At 39.4% G+C, this 15,723-nt stretch overlaps 1 pseudogene; it reads left to right on the top strand.

Annotated features, from left to right (window-relative positions):
- The first annotated feature begins 13,933 nt into the window (after positions 1 to 13,933).
- LOC112321414 (protein FAM136A pseudogene) lies at positions 13,934 to 14,342 on the top strand (annotated as a pseudogene).
- Positions 14,343 to 15,723: the final 1,381 nt, after the last annotated feature.

Raw genomic sequence — 15,723 nt, 5'->3', positions numbered from 1 at the left:
AAGGGCAGAGCCATAAGATCCCTTCTTACTTTATTTTACTATTTTTTTACTATCCCTATCTCCCCACTCCTTCCCTTTTGGCAACCATCAGCTTGCTCTCTGTATCTTTGGGTCTATTTATGTTGCTTTGTCTATTCATTTATTTTGTATTTTAGATTCTTCATATAAGAAATTATATAGTGTATGTCTTTTTCTGTCTGACTTGCTTACTTTGCATAATATCCACTAGGTTTGACAATGTTGTTACAAATGACAAGATTTTATTCTTTTTATTGCTGCATATTAATTTATTGTATATATGCCAAAGCTTCTTTATTCATTTGTTGATGAACTTTTAGGTTGCTTCCATGTCTTGGCTATACTAGAAATGCTCCAATGAATGTGGGAAGATACATATATACACACACATACACACACATGAGGTTTGTGTTGGGAACCTCCCTGCCTGGTTTCAGAGGCTGTAACCCCCCTTGGTTAAGGCTGAGTTAGAGTTGGGACCATAAGCCACTAAGGAGACATAGCTTATCTCCCTGGCAGGTGTGCCATCTCTGCCCAATTTACTTTACCCTGCTTGGCCCTGAGCTTGACCAGTTAGCCAATGAAGGGTAAGAATCCTCAAGGGAGGATCAACCTAAGACAGGCATGGTCACGGAAGAGGCCCACAGGGAAGGACTCAGGGGGCTGTGGAAAAAGGGGGTGATGGGCCCTCCCCCTTTGGCTTTGAAATAGCCTGAGTACCTCATTCTGTCTGCAAGAAGTCTCCTAATCTCTTGGCTGCCTTACTTCCCTTGCCTGACTTAAGCCTGAAGCAATAACAGAGGGCAGTGCAGTCCTGTCCTGGGAGGGGCAGATTCCCTGGGGAATCAGGCCTAAGAAAAAATACACACATTCCTATGAAACCTACTTAATTTGTATCCTCAGCTTAAAATATAAGGGTCCAGACCTGAGATGAATCTGGCGCCTAAAGTTTTAAGGCCCCCTAACTAATTGGCTGTAACTCAGAATAAGCCCTCAAAGTTCTCTGTAAATGCTGTGTTGTTTAACTCTTACTGGCTGACAATGATTGATGAGCTTTATCTGTATTCCTGTGCGAATGAACCTAATAAAAGCCCATAGAGGAAGAGGCTCGGGGCCCTTCTCCTTTGAGAGATCGGCCACCTTTCCTCCCCAAGCAGATCATGTCTTGGTAGACTTATTCTTCATCCGTGGTGGATGGGGGGGCTGCGTTAAAACTCCCTGACAGGTTTGTCCAGAAAAAGTCCAGTCATTGTTAATATAACAAGAATGGTTTGTGTGACATCTATGTAATCTGGCAGCCTAGGAGAGTGGACTGGAATGCACATGCATGAACAATGATGACTTCACTGTGCTAGTCAGTGGGGGGTGGTAGAGGCCATTGAGGGAGCATGTGTACTGTGTGGCCATCAAATTCAAAATGGTCAGGCCAGCAGAGCAACAAAACTGCATCAAATTTTGAGTTAAGCTTGAACATTCCTCCACAGAAACTATCCAAATGATTCAGAAGGTTGGCAGCTTCATCATAGCAACACACCAGCCCATGAATCACATCTCATGCTGAGATTTTTGGTGAAACATCAAGTCACTCAAGTGACTCAGCCCCACTACATTCCAGATTTGGTGCCCTGAGACTTCTGGCTTTTCCCAAAACTAAAATCACCTTTGAAAGGGAAGAGATTTCAGGCCATCAGTGAGATTCAGGAGAATACAGTGGGGCAGCTGATGGCAATTGGGAGAACTATGTAAGTTCCCAAGGTACATACATTATAGGGGACTGAGGTGACATTGTCCTATGTACAATGTTTCTTGTATCTTATATCTTCTTCAATAAATGTCTCTATTTTTCATATTACATAAATGGATACTTTCTGGACAGACTCCTGTATATATGTGTGTATGAATGTGTGTGTGTATTTGAGTTAGTGATTTTGTTTTCTTTGGATAAAAACCCAGAAGTAAAATTGCTAGGTTGTATGGCAACCTTATTTTCAATTTTTTCAGGAATCTCCATACTGTTTTCCATAGTGGCTGTACCAGTTTAGAATCCCATCAAGAGTACGCAGGGTTCCCTTTTCTCCGCATCCTCACTAGCACTTGTTATTGTTGATTTTTCAGTGATAGCCATTCTGAAAGATGTGAGGTGATATCTCTTCTTGGTTTTAATTTGCATTTTCATAACCTGATCATCATAACCTGATGAACAGTAATGTTGAGCATATTATGTACTCTTGGTAGAAATGTCTATTTAAGTCCATTGCCCATTTTTTAAATTAGATTGTTTGGTTTTTTTGGTGTTACACCCTTTATTGGATGTATCATTTTCAAGTACCTTCACCCATTTGGTAGATGGTATTCTCATTTTGTTGATGATTTTCTTCACTATGCAAAAAATATTTTAGTTTGATGTACTTTTATTTATTTTTTCTTTTGTTTCTCTTGTCAAGGAGCTATACCTTTAAAAGGTTGCTAAGGATGATATCAAAGAGTTTACTGCCTACCTTTTCTTCTAAGAGTTTTATGATTTGAGATCTAACTTTTAAGTCACTGATCCATTTTGAGTTTCAACAGCACTGGTACAGTTGAATATTCAAAGACTGAAGTTACTTCAATATCCAGACATTTTCCTCATTGCCAGAACCAGCATCATCATGCCTTTCAGAAATAGTAGCCCCAGTCTAGAGGCACCTTCTTCTCCTCAGATGTCTGGGTCTCATTTCTGTGAGTGGTCAGCCAGAACCTTTTCCTTAGAGGTCTGGGTTCCAGCTTAGCAAAGGCTTCCCCAAGTTCAGGAAGTGCCAGCATCAGGTAAGCAACCTCTATACTGAGATGCCCAGGTCTCAGTTCACAGGGCTCCTGGAACTGAGGTTCCAGGGTTATGATAACCCCCTCTGCCTCTTTTATCATTAGCTCTTGGAATGTACTTCACTGTGGCAACTCACTGGTTCCATTTTGTATTCCAGTCCTCCATATCTATTTAACTAATATCCTCCATTAAATTATTTTTGGTAAAAAGAAAAAACTGTTTGGGTTTCTGTTTTCTCAACTTGATTCTGTCTGATACAGATCTCAAACCCCTTAATTTGAAAGAAATCTTTAAACATATCACAGTTATACTCAAATTTCCTTACTGGCACTAAAAAGACATTATAATTTTTTTCCTTTGGAAACAAAATTGGATCTTCTGACACTCCGTATTCCTAGGGCAATTATGTTAGCAGGTATTATAAAAGACTAGCAAATGGACTTTTTTTCAGATTGTGGAGAGCAGATGGATAATTAACTTTGTTTTACACCAAATAAAATTTCTAACAATAATATCATCCTGATATCACCTATTTGGTTTTTAAAAGGAAAATGCAGTGAGATGTTATCTAAAATCAGTACCTTCTGGACTATACCTTTACCTTAAAGAATAGTGAAAGCTAGGACACTGAACTCGGGCATGCAGAAGAACAAGATAATGAGATGATGCACATTTATTTTACTAACTCATGGAAATGGCTCTATATGACTCCAGTGGGCAGCCCATGCATTTAAACATCTTTTTATTCTAAGAAGGATATTTAGATAGTTTTCTGTTGATAACTATCACATCTATGGCATGCATTATTTTCTACAGTTTAAGCTAATTTCTGACTTTAGTTTCCATTGTTCCTGGTCTCTGCCCCACAGGAGTAGGGTACCTTCCAAATGTCTCAGGTCATGCCCAGACAGGACAGTCAAACCATGTGGTCCTCAATCACTGAACCACAGATGAGCAAGAAGCTATGCATAGGGTCTAGTGATGCAGCCAGTCCAGTTCTATGTGGTGCTCTTAGGCCACAGATAGCTTTGTTGAGGCCACATAGAAGGGTCCACATACATGCTACCTGGGTATTTCTTCCTGGTGTCCTGTTTCCTCCCCATGGCTCTGTGAGGAGCAGGAAGCATGCTCCTCGGCCCTCAGGGCAAGCAGAGATGCCTCTCTGGTCACTTCCCTAGCCTGGGAAGATGCCTTGATTTTTCACTGGATAGTCCTTAAAATTGTATTTATTTACTTTTGTTTTGTATGAATTTCCTCAAAAGTTTACCTATTCTCTGTATCTTAGATTATCAGTTATTAGATACAGAGATTATCAGTTATCTGTAAAATTGTAAGATTATCAGTTATCTGTAAAATTGTTTAGCTCCCTAATCCACCATGATCTTCAATTGTATATAATAAATTGATACAAACATTGAAGAAAGAAACCTCTGATATGAGAACATTGTGACCTTTTAGGTAAATGTTTCTGTAACTGAATTGCTTTAACAATATTACTTACTTGTGAAAATTTATTTTTACTATCATTTTGGGGGGGTAGAATGACCTTTTAATAATAATAGCAACAAATTGTGTTAGTTTTACAATGACTGTGTTAGTTTTACAATGACAGTGTACAATAGTTTTATTATGACTGTGTTAGGTACACCACACAGTCATAATAAATATTTGTTGAATGAATAAACATAGACTCGGAGTATCAAATTCAGACTCTGGTAAGTCATATTCAGACTCTGGTAAGCAAGAATCTAATAGACCCCATTACTTTCTTTATAACTTTGTTTTTCTATGACTGATCTGATTGAAGACAAGATAATTATGCTACATTTATAAATGTTGTATCTCCTTTGTTCTGAACAACAAACTCTTCACTTTCAATTAATTAAAGTAAAAATGAAGACAGATTTTCCTAATACAAGAAAAGCACTAAAGTGAAATTAATTCTACCTACAGCTGCTTTACATTTTCTAAGATAATTTTTATCAAAGTAATATGTGAATATAGATTAAAATAAAACAGGATTAAAGTCTCATAAAGAAAAGTAACTGTGTATTGCATTTTATCTCTCCCCACCTGTTCACCTACTCTCTAAGAGGAAACACGGCTTGAACTGCAGGAGAAAACCAAGATGGAGGCATAGGTAGACACACTGCGCCTCCTCACACAACAAAAAGAAGGACAACAATTGAAAATCAAAAACAACCACAACTGACAGAAAATCGAACCACACGGAAGTCTGACAACCAAGGAGATAAAGAAGAAACATTCATCCAGACTGGTGGGAGGGGCAGACACCGGCAGGCAGGGTGGACGGGATCATGGCACCATGGCCAGACCCAGAGACTGGCAGATTGTGAGAGGAGCGGGGAAGGCAGTGTGACCTCTAGCAGACCCCAAGGCCCCACATTCTCGCTTAGATAAACCAGGAGGAACGGCGGGGGAGCAAAGCAGACCACACAACCCAGGGCTCCAGCATGAGGAAATAAAGCCTCAAGCCTCTGATTGAAAACACCCATGGGGGTTGAGGAGGCAGCAGGACAAACTCCCAGCCTCATAGGAGAGGTCCTTGGAGAGACCCGTAGGGGCCTAGAGCATGCACAAGCCCACCCACTTGGGAATCAGCACTAGAGGGGCCCAATTTGATTGTGGGTAGCAGAAGGAGTGACTGAAATTCAGCAGAGAGTGGAGCAAGCACCATTGCTCCCTCTCGGCCCCTCCCCCACGTACAGCCTCACAGCACAGCTACCAGGGTTAATCCACCCAGATGAACACCTAAGGCTCCACCCCTTTTCATAACAGGTGTGCCAAGACAAAAGAAAATGGCCCAAATGAAAGAACAGATCAAAGCCCCAGAAATAATTCAACTAAGCAGCAAACAGATAGCCGACCTATCAGATGCATAGTTCAAAACACTGGTAATTAGGACGCTCACAGAATTGGTTGAATTTGGTCGCACACTAGATGAAAAAATGAAGGCTATGCTAAGAGAAACAAAGGAAAATGTACAGGGAACTAATAGTGATGCGAATGAAACTGGAACTCAAATCAACGGTGTGGACCAGAAGGAAGACAGAAACATCCAACCAGAAAAGAATGAAGAAACAAGAACTCGGAAAAATGAGGAGAGGCTTAGGAACCTCCAGGACATCTTGAAACGTTCCAACATCCGAATTATAGGGGTGCCAGGAGAAGAGGAAGAACAAAAAATTGAAAACTTATTTGAACAAATAATGAAGAAGAACTTCCCTAATCTGGCAAAGGAAATAGACTTCCAGGAAGTCCAGGAAGCTCAGAGAGTCCCAAAGAAGCTGGACCCAAGGAGGAACACACCAAGGCATATCATCATTACATTACCTAAGATTAAAAATAAGGAGAGAATCTTAGAAGCAGCAATGGATAAGGACACAGTTACCTACAAAGGAGTTCCCATAAGACTGTCAGCTAATTTCTCAAAAGAGACCTTACAGGCAAGAAGTATTCCAAGTCATGAAAGGCAAGGACCTACATCCAAGATTACTGTATCCAGCAAAGCTATCATTTAGAATGAAAGGGCAGATAAAGTGCTTCTTAGATAAGATAAAGTTAAAGAAGTTCACCATCACCAAGCCCTTATTATATGAAATGTGATAGGGATTTATCTAAGAAAAAGAAGATAAAAAATATGAACAGCAAAAATGACAGCAAACTCACAGTTTTTAACAACCACACCTAAAACAAAAACAAGAGCAAACTAGGCAAACAACTAGAACAGGAACAGAATCACAGAAATGGAGATCACATGGAGGGTTATCAACAGGGGAGTGGGAGGGGGAGAGGGGGGGAAAGGTACAGAGAATACATAACATAAATGATAGGTGGAAAATAGACAGGGGGAGGGTAAGAATAGTGTAGGAAATGTAGAAGCCAAAGAACTTATAAGTATGACCCATGGACATGAACTCTAGTGGGGGAATGTGGGAGGGAGGGGGTGGGCACGGTGGAATGGAGTGTGGGGGGGAAATGGGACAACTGTAATAGCATAATCAATAAATATATTTTAAAAAAGAGGAAACATGTAAGTCCTTTCACTTTTATTTTGGTAGTTCACATCAAATCTCACAATATTTTAGCCTGCTATTTTTTTATTTAGCTACTTTACATTTTATTTATATACTACTATAATGTATGGTATTTAGATCTCTTCTCCCACCATCCATCTATTCTCCATCTTTCTCCCAACACAGTTATATAAGATTATTGTTAAAATTGTTAACCTCTGTTTACACTTTTGGGAATTTGTAAAGCCAAGAACTTTACAGTGATTACATTTCCTTTCCTGTATAGATTTCCTAGCATTCTCTCACTGGTTTCTTTTTCTTCAAAAAAATTTAATTTTTATAGTAACCTCCTTTTTTTAAAGTTCAGCAGAGCAGATCCTCTATTTTCACTATCACTTAAATGATCATTTTAAAATGTTCATTTGGAATTCTGGTGTGTTTCTGAGAACCACATGAGATTTCGAAGCCTGAACTTGCACTTGTTTTTATTATAGTATTTGTCACCATTGCTTTATTTTAATTTTAACAAGTATGATTTTCCTATTAATGTAATTCAATTTTGAAGTATTTATAATAGAAAGTTTTTATAAAAGAAGTTTATAAAGGGAGAAAAATCCCTTGTTTGTTCCTAATATTGAAATGAATAAAAAATCTTAGTCTAAGATGCCTTAGCTAGCACTTTAACCAAATAATTTTGCACACTTGTCAACTGAAACAGGTGTTATAGTGCTTATGGCCATAAAACATTGACATTTCTGAAAACCCACCAACTGATTTCCATCATGTGTCTTTGGAGGTTTGATTTTTAAATCACAACTCATGTAACAATTTATGATTACAAAGAAAATGATTTGAGAAATCCACAAGGGATTCACAGAATTCTATAAACTCCAGAGTAAACTGCAGTGTTAAGGGAAGTCCATCTTTAATTCCCTGGAGGCTTACACACACACACACACACACACACACAGAGCTATGAGTGAATGGAAGTAAAATCAACAGCTCAGTGAATCCATTCTCTACCTTTGGAACATTTTCTGCCTCAGATTTTGTGTTTGCTGTCTAAAGCAAAACTCTCCCTCCTGAGTGAATACAGAGAGTCTGGCCAGGCACACAGACTGGCAGGTCACAGTCAACTCTGATCATTTATTTTGGCAGCTCTCCGGTGCTGAACCGGCCAGCCCAGTGAGGAGGGGATAACCAATCAGACCCACTGCAAGTGCAGTTATTTGGTACCAAAGGTAGCCCCAGGATGAAGACTGGCTCATGGGAACTAAGATAATTGGTAAAAACCATGTTTTGCAAGAAAAACTACCTTACTTAAAGGAATAAATTACCCATCTTTTTCACACTGGATTAAGTTATTTTTTTTCTACATTCATACATCTCTATTCCACTTCCAGACTTTGGAAATCTATGTGAACTTTGGTTACTTCCAGAACCTGGTTTTGTGGCATTTTATTCCTAATTTCTGTCCCAGAGGGCTTCTTAGATCACCCATTCCAATATGAGCAATTGATCAATTTTCTCTTTTACCTTTTATTAACATGTTAACTATTTTATTTTCTCCCAGCAATGTGCTTAAACTTTGTCCTCTATTCTCTTTTTATACTCCGTATCAATAAATTTCTATTTTCTCATTTGTAAAATAGAAGTAGCAGGGTTAAATACAATGGATTTTATCTTTGTCAATAACAGAAAATATTTGATAAACATTTCTTTTACAGTTACCTTTAAGATATCAGATTTAAACTTTACAGAAATAAATCTTAGGAAAACATTTTTATATTTCCCTAGACAAAATGTCTTAGAGCTTCAGAGTCATTGTAATCATGCCCTTTAATTTAATAATTCAGCATTGATTTTACTTCTCAAAATTACAAATGTGGATGGCCCTTACTTAGTGTCTCAGTATATGACATGTACCTTTTATGATGGGTTACTTCAAAAAGGTGAAACAAGAAATCTTTTATTTAGGGTAGGTGAAAAAGTAAGCAAGTTGAAGAAAAATGTATTTACAAAATTTAAAACTGCTTTCAGATTTCCAGAGTTTCTAGTTTATTCTCTCTCCATGGGTAATGTTTCAGAATTTCACCTTTACCATGATAAACAGTGTATCCTTGTAAAAGCACAAGATTTTCTTAAGTTATTTTATTGCTTCAATAGGTGACTAGAAATTGTGCTGTGGGCAGCTTGTTTTGTTTCATATCTTTCTTGTAATCTCCATAGGTCCCGGCTGCCACTATTTGTTGACTGACATGTGTTTCCCTTTGCAAACAGGTTGTCCCAGGTTGCCCATGTATGAGCAGATGGTGGGCAGTTGGACGGCCCAATATCCTCTTTGTTTTCTCCATATAATACAGTTTGAAATTATTTGCTTTTTTCCTCTTAAGCTCTTTTTAATAGCTGTAGGCAAACACTTCATTCCACATCACCCCTTCTAGAATCTGTCATGACAATTTACAGAACAGATAGAATTTCAATGTTGTGAAACCACAGTGCACGGCTGTCACTTCCTCCTGAAAAATGCTCCTGCCCAGTGACTTAACAGACCTGTTCTGACATGGTGTGAACCTAGCAACGGGAGGCTATTGCTCTCTGAAAAGCTGTTGATTTTCTCCTAACAGAGTTCAAAAGTGTTATACAAATTAAAAGACAAACACCTTCTTCCTTAAAACCCAACATATTTATTACTATGCTATACATTTATATACAAACACAAAAGCCACAGTACTGCTCAATGTTTGAAAAGTGGTGCACATGTTACTGAAAGGCACCTGTCAGTGTATTTTGAAAAAGGATGATGAAGCTCCGTCTTGCAGTGTACATACATTTTGAACTAATTTTCAAAAATATAACCAAAATTCAGATGGGGCTTTTTAATATTAAGCAATTTGTAAATTACTGGCTTAATTTTCTATGTAGTCTGGGTGAAAACATTCCCATATGAAATGTTAGATAATACAACATATTCTGATCATTATTCTATAACTATCTTGTATTATCCTAAGTGTTGGGAACCGCCCTGCCTGGTTTCAGAAGCTGTAACCGCCCCCCCCTCCCCATGGCTAAGGCTGAGTGACAGACCTTGGGACCATAAGCCACTAAGGAGACAAAGCTTATCTCCCTGGCAGGGGTGCCATCTCTGCCCACTTTACTTTACCCTGCTTGGCCCTGAGCTTGACCAGTTAGCCAATGACAGGTAAGATTCCTCAAGGGAGGGGCAACCTAAGACAGGCATGGTCACAAAGAGGCCCACAGGGAAGGACTTGGGGGGGCTATAGAAAAAGGGTGTGATGGACCCTCACACCTTGGCTTTGACATAGCCTGAGTCCTCATTCTGTCTGCAAGAAGTCTCCTAATCTCTTGGCTGCCTTACTTCCCCTGCCTGACTTAAGCCTGAAACAATGACAGAGGGTGGTTCAGTCCTGTGCTGGAAAGGGCGGATTCCCCAGGCAATCAGGCCTAAGAAAGAATACATAAAACCCTGTGAAGCCTGCTTTGTTTATACCCTGAATTTAAACGATAAGGGTCCAAGCCTGAAATGAGTTTGTTTCCCAAAATCTTATAGCCCTTTAGCTAACTGACCCTAACTCAGAATAAGTTCTCAGTGTTCTTTGTTTGTTATCTATTGTTTGATCCTAACTGCCTGGACAATGATTGATGAGCTTTACCTGTATTCCTGTGCAAATCGAACCCAATAAAAGCCCATTGATGAAAAGGCTCTTGGCCCTTCTCCTTTGAGAGATTGGCCACCTTTGCTCCCCAAGCAGATCATGTCTTGGTAGATTTATTTTCATCTGTGGCAGATGGGGGGTGGGGGGCTGCAGCAAAGCTCCCCCACACCTAAGGGAATTATTAGTGCTATATCTATACATGTTACTAAATCAATCACAACAGTACATACAATGAGACACAAAACCCAGAACTTTAGTGTGCAAAATAAAATGACTCTTTTAATATTTCTAAAATACTAGGGCATGTCACAAACATCCAGGTGTACACATGTAACAACCACTTCTTGATTTAGGAAACAACACTTTCAATTTAAACTGATTGATACTTTACCACAGTGATTTCAACTGGGGAAGGTATTGACCTCAAGGGCATTTGGGACTCTGTGTGTTTGTTTTGGTTTTTGTTTGTTTGTTTGTTTTTATATTGTTTTACTAGTAACAATAGCTTGGGAGCACAGTTTGTATCTAGTGGGTTCACAGATGCAAAGAAACATTGCACCAAAATGCCAATCATACCCTTTAAGAAACAATGAATTACAACACGGCACATTTCACCCTTTGGAACATTCCACCACAGGACTGGAAAGGATCAAAGAAAGCATTTGGTTCTTTACTTTACATCTGAATAAAAATAAACACAACCTTACAAAATCATGAAGCCCAGAAGAGAATATATTAAGAGAATTGGAATTTCAGAAATCCCTTTAAGAATGGAGAGTAGGAGTGTCTAAGAGGATGGAGAAAAGGATACAAACTGGCTACCACATGGGCTGGGGCAGTTTCTCAGGAGAATAAGTGAAGAGAGTTATACCTCACCCAAACTTGCTTCAACTAATATTGCTTATCCTGGAGGGATCCCTCCCTGTAGCTACATTTCTATCTCATTCAAGTTTCTAAGTTTCTAAAAAGTCTAAAAATAGTCTCTCAAAAAGATATATTGACTCCCATGTTCATTGCAGCATTATTCACAACACTCAGGATATGAAAACAACCTAAGTGTCTGTTGACAGGTGGATAAATAAAAAAAATGTGGTATATATATATATATAAGACAAAAACTGAATGATCTCACTTACATGTGGAATCAAAAAAAATGTTGAATTTATAGAAACAGTGAGTGGAATGGAGGTGACGAGAGCCTGGAGGTGGGGAACATGGGGAGATGCTGATCAAAGGTATAAGCTTTCAGTTATCAGGTGAATAAGCTCTGGTGACTATAGTAGTTACTATTACTAGAAATTTCCTGTGAGTAGATCTTAAGCATTCTCACTGCAATAACATAAATAAAAATGTAATTATGTGAGGTAATAAAGGTATGAATCAACTTGATTAATGTGGCAATTGTTTCATAAAGTATACATGTATTAAATTATCATACACTTTTAATGTATACAATTTTATTTATCAATTACACCTCAATATAGCAGGAAAAAAATAAAAATAAATTTGAACTCTGTTCTGATCCTCTGATCTGATGATATGCATTTTATCTAATAACACTGAACAACTCAACCTATTTCTTCCTAGAAGAAAAGGAAAAGAAAAGAGTGCGCCTATGAAACTATTCAGTTGCCAAAAACAAAACTCTGATTCTGCAACAAATATTAATAATGTGGCAGACTGGGTATTTGAATCAACTCTTGTCCTGAAGGGAAAGTGGATATTATCAGTTCAAAAAACTAGATGAATACGGGAAAAACTAGGTGAACCAGAGAGGTTCATTGAGCACAGAAACTAATTTTGCCTTGAAAGCATTTGCCAAATCAGAAAAAAAATAAATCACAGTATGCTGGGGTTAGATTAACCCCAGAACAAGTTAGGTGAGGCATATAAGGGGAGATTCTTCTCTCATAAAGTGGGACCCCAAAAGGCTGTTTCCTCAGACCACCCCTCTCTAATCCAGGAGTGCAAGGGAAATCACCGGTCTGAAACGGTGCAGATGTGAAAAATTGCACCTCAGAATGTAGAGAAACAAAGTGTTTTCCTGTGACTTTTGTATTCCAGAGCCATACTGAGCAAAGCCTAGCATGCTATTTGGACTTATCTTGTCCTGCCACATCCCTCACTTTCCTGGCTGATACAAATGAAGACACTCCTTGAAAAACGCATTTTCATTCTGGCCCCCAAATGTTCCCACAAACAAATGTCAAGAAAATATGCAACCAGGATGCAAGAATAAGTAAACACAAGGCAGAGACTACATCCATAAATAAAGCCTTATGATTTAATAGAGGTGTTTAAACAAGATAAATAAATAAGATGTTTGATTTGTCAAAGGTAGATGATAAAATAACTATGCTTTATGTGCTTAATGAAATAAAAAATGCTTGAAAATATATGGACAAAAATCTTAAAGAATTGACAAGCAGATTTTTAAAATATTCACAGAACTTCCTGTTGAAATTAAAAATATAGTAACTAAAACTTAAAAAGCAAGGGATAGATTTAGTGGCAGATTGGAGACACTGAAGAATCAGCCTCTACCCCCTGTCCTCCTGTCCCTTGTTCTCCCTTTGCGTGTTTCCGTCACCCCACCAACCCTTCATCTACCACACTGGCTGGCAGAAAGTTCTTTGAAGAAAGGAGAAAGCAGGAGGCTGATTGTAACAGTGGAAAATTGTAATGGTGGGTAAGTGTAACCCACTCCACCATTCTTTTGACACTGTTTCTGTAAGTGCTGACTCTGACTAATATGTAGCTTATACATAAACAGCATGTTTGTATAAGAATCCTAGGAACTAACTTCAAAAGGTACAGACTCCAACCTTCAGGCATCCCAATTATGGGAGATTTCCTGACTTTCAACCATGGAGACAGGATGACGTGAATCCAGGATGACTAAACCAGGATGATGCACACTGGACTGTCATTTGTCTTACCGGAATGGACTGTGTTAATCTGCACATAGAGAACTTTCAACACCCTCTTTTGATCTTTGTTCTGTTCCCCACTTCCTCCTTACAAAAACCTCTGCCTGCACTGAGAAGGGGTGATGGGCTTTGAGATAAGAGTTTCCATAGCTCCCCCATCTTCCCAGGGCGATGGGCTTTGTGACAGGAGTACCTCATCTTCCATGTTGCTGGCACCTGAAAATAAAGCACTTTCCTTCACATCAGCACCTGCTTCTTGAATATTGGCTTTCTTAGCTGCAGGAGCCATACTTGTGGTTTTTTACATCACTATGAAGTCAACCAGGAGCAGGACATGGGTGAGAAAGAAGAGGAGGAAGAGATAGTGAGAGGGAGATATGAGCACATGGAGATGACATGGATAATGACCTAGAAAAGAAAAAACACTGATGTGGGTGCTGTTGCAATGTGGTGCATCACAGGGTCACCATGGTGGACCTCCAGCAGCTTCGGGTGCAGAAGGCGGTGGAATCATGGTGAAAAATCTGAAGAAAGAGAATATCTGGAAGATGCAGGGCCTGTTGTTCCAGCACAGAGCTATTGGGAAGCCAGCCAGATGCCCGTGCAGCAGCTGTGCCAGTGCATTGAGCACTGCCACATGCCTCAGGCTCAAGCCCAGGCCCTGGTTACCAGTGGGTTGAAGTTCCAGAACCGCCTGGCCCAGCGTATCATGCATTGCAATGACAAAGCCAAAGATTCAATAGATGCAGGGAATAAAGAGCTTCAGGTGAAGCAGCAGGTGGACAGTTGTGTGACCAAGTGTGTGGGTGACCATATGAACCTCATTCCAACCATAACCAAGAAGATGAAGGAGTCTCTCTCATCCACTCAGAAATAGAAGATTTGGCCATTGGCCTTTGAGGCTTAAGCAGGAATCTATTTAAAAAATGAAGAAAGAGAATTTTGGTCTTTTAAGCATAGTTTATGAATAAAGAAATTAAGGATGGCAGCAAGGTTAAGACATGTGTCACTTGCCTCTGGACACTGGTTCTTTTATGCTTTAATCCTAGAAAGTGAAATGGAAAAAAACTGCTGCTAAAATTTGGGTCAGAGAGTTTTTGACAGACTAAATTTTTTTAAAGATTTTATTTATTTATTTTTAGAGGGGAAGGGAAGGAGAAAGGGGAAGGGAAAGAGGGAAGGAGAGAAACATCAATGTGTGGTTGCCTCTCATGAGCCCCCTGCTGGGGAACTGGCCTGCAACCCAGACATATGCCCTGACAGGGAATTCAACAGAGACCCTTTGGTTCACAGTCCCGCACTCAATCCACTGAGCTATACCAGTCAGGGTCTGACAGACTAAATTTTATGCAGCAAATGCTTATCTTGGTAGCAGGTATTTCCCTCAAACCAAACCAGAGCCCTCTGAGGTATAACAGGCTGACAGGTTCCTCTAACCTACCAGTGATCTGGTGGAATGTAAGGAGAGGTGTTTCTGTCTGTTGCCAGCTTCATGTTTACCAGAAATATCACCACCATTTTCCATAAGCTGTAAAACAAAATCCATGAGGGCACTAATTTAGAATGGGAAAAATGATTTCTGTGTTTTGTTTTGCTTCTCTCTCTCTCTATATATATACACACACATACACACACACACACACACAAGGGCATGAAGTTGATTTAAGATATGGAGTTGGGAAAGGGAGTTGGGATAAGGGCTTTGAAAGCATCCTTTGGATATCTGTTTCTATCCATCAAGATGTGGATGCACACTTCTTAAATTCTCACGCATTACATCTTTCAGCTTGGAAATCTTCCAAAAACATGAGGGGCAATGTCACACTGCTTATGGAAAGCTGACCTTCCTTCTCGCAGGCTGCCATGATGGGGCCTAAGCCTGTCTGCAGCAGAGTGACAAAACCACCTTCCAGTGGTTCTCCACCTTGAAGGGAAAGGTTGTTTGGATGTGCTATATACCAATATCCAGGAATGAACAATGGAAGAGGAACTGTTGGCTGCTTAATTAAGAGAGTTGTGAAAATCTGGAAAAAAAAAATCTTGTTTTCAGGATGAAACCTAAACCCAATATTGCTTACTTATTCCCCTGAAATAACAGAGCCCTACTGAGACAATCCTTTGGCAACAGGAAGGTCAAGGTAGGAAAAGTAAATAGCTCAGGTGAGCTGTGGCTCCTTTAGAGCAAACAAGGAGCAGCGCCTCCCCTCCGCATTCCCAAATGTCACTTTGCCTGGGGGCTCTGCAACATGCAGTGTTCC

This window comes from Desmodus rotundus, chromosome 13 (assembly GCF_022682495.2).
Source record: "Desmodus rotundus isolate HL8 chromosome 13, HLdesRot8A.1, whole genome shotgun sequence".
Classification (NCBI taxonomy): domain Eukaryota; kingdom Metazoa; phylum Chordata; class Mammalia; order Chiroptera; family Phyllostomidae; genus Desmodus; species Desmodus rotundus.
The sequence above is the reverse complement of the archived record's forward strand: the minus strand, read 5'-3'. Positions and strand labels throughout refer to the sequence as shown.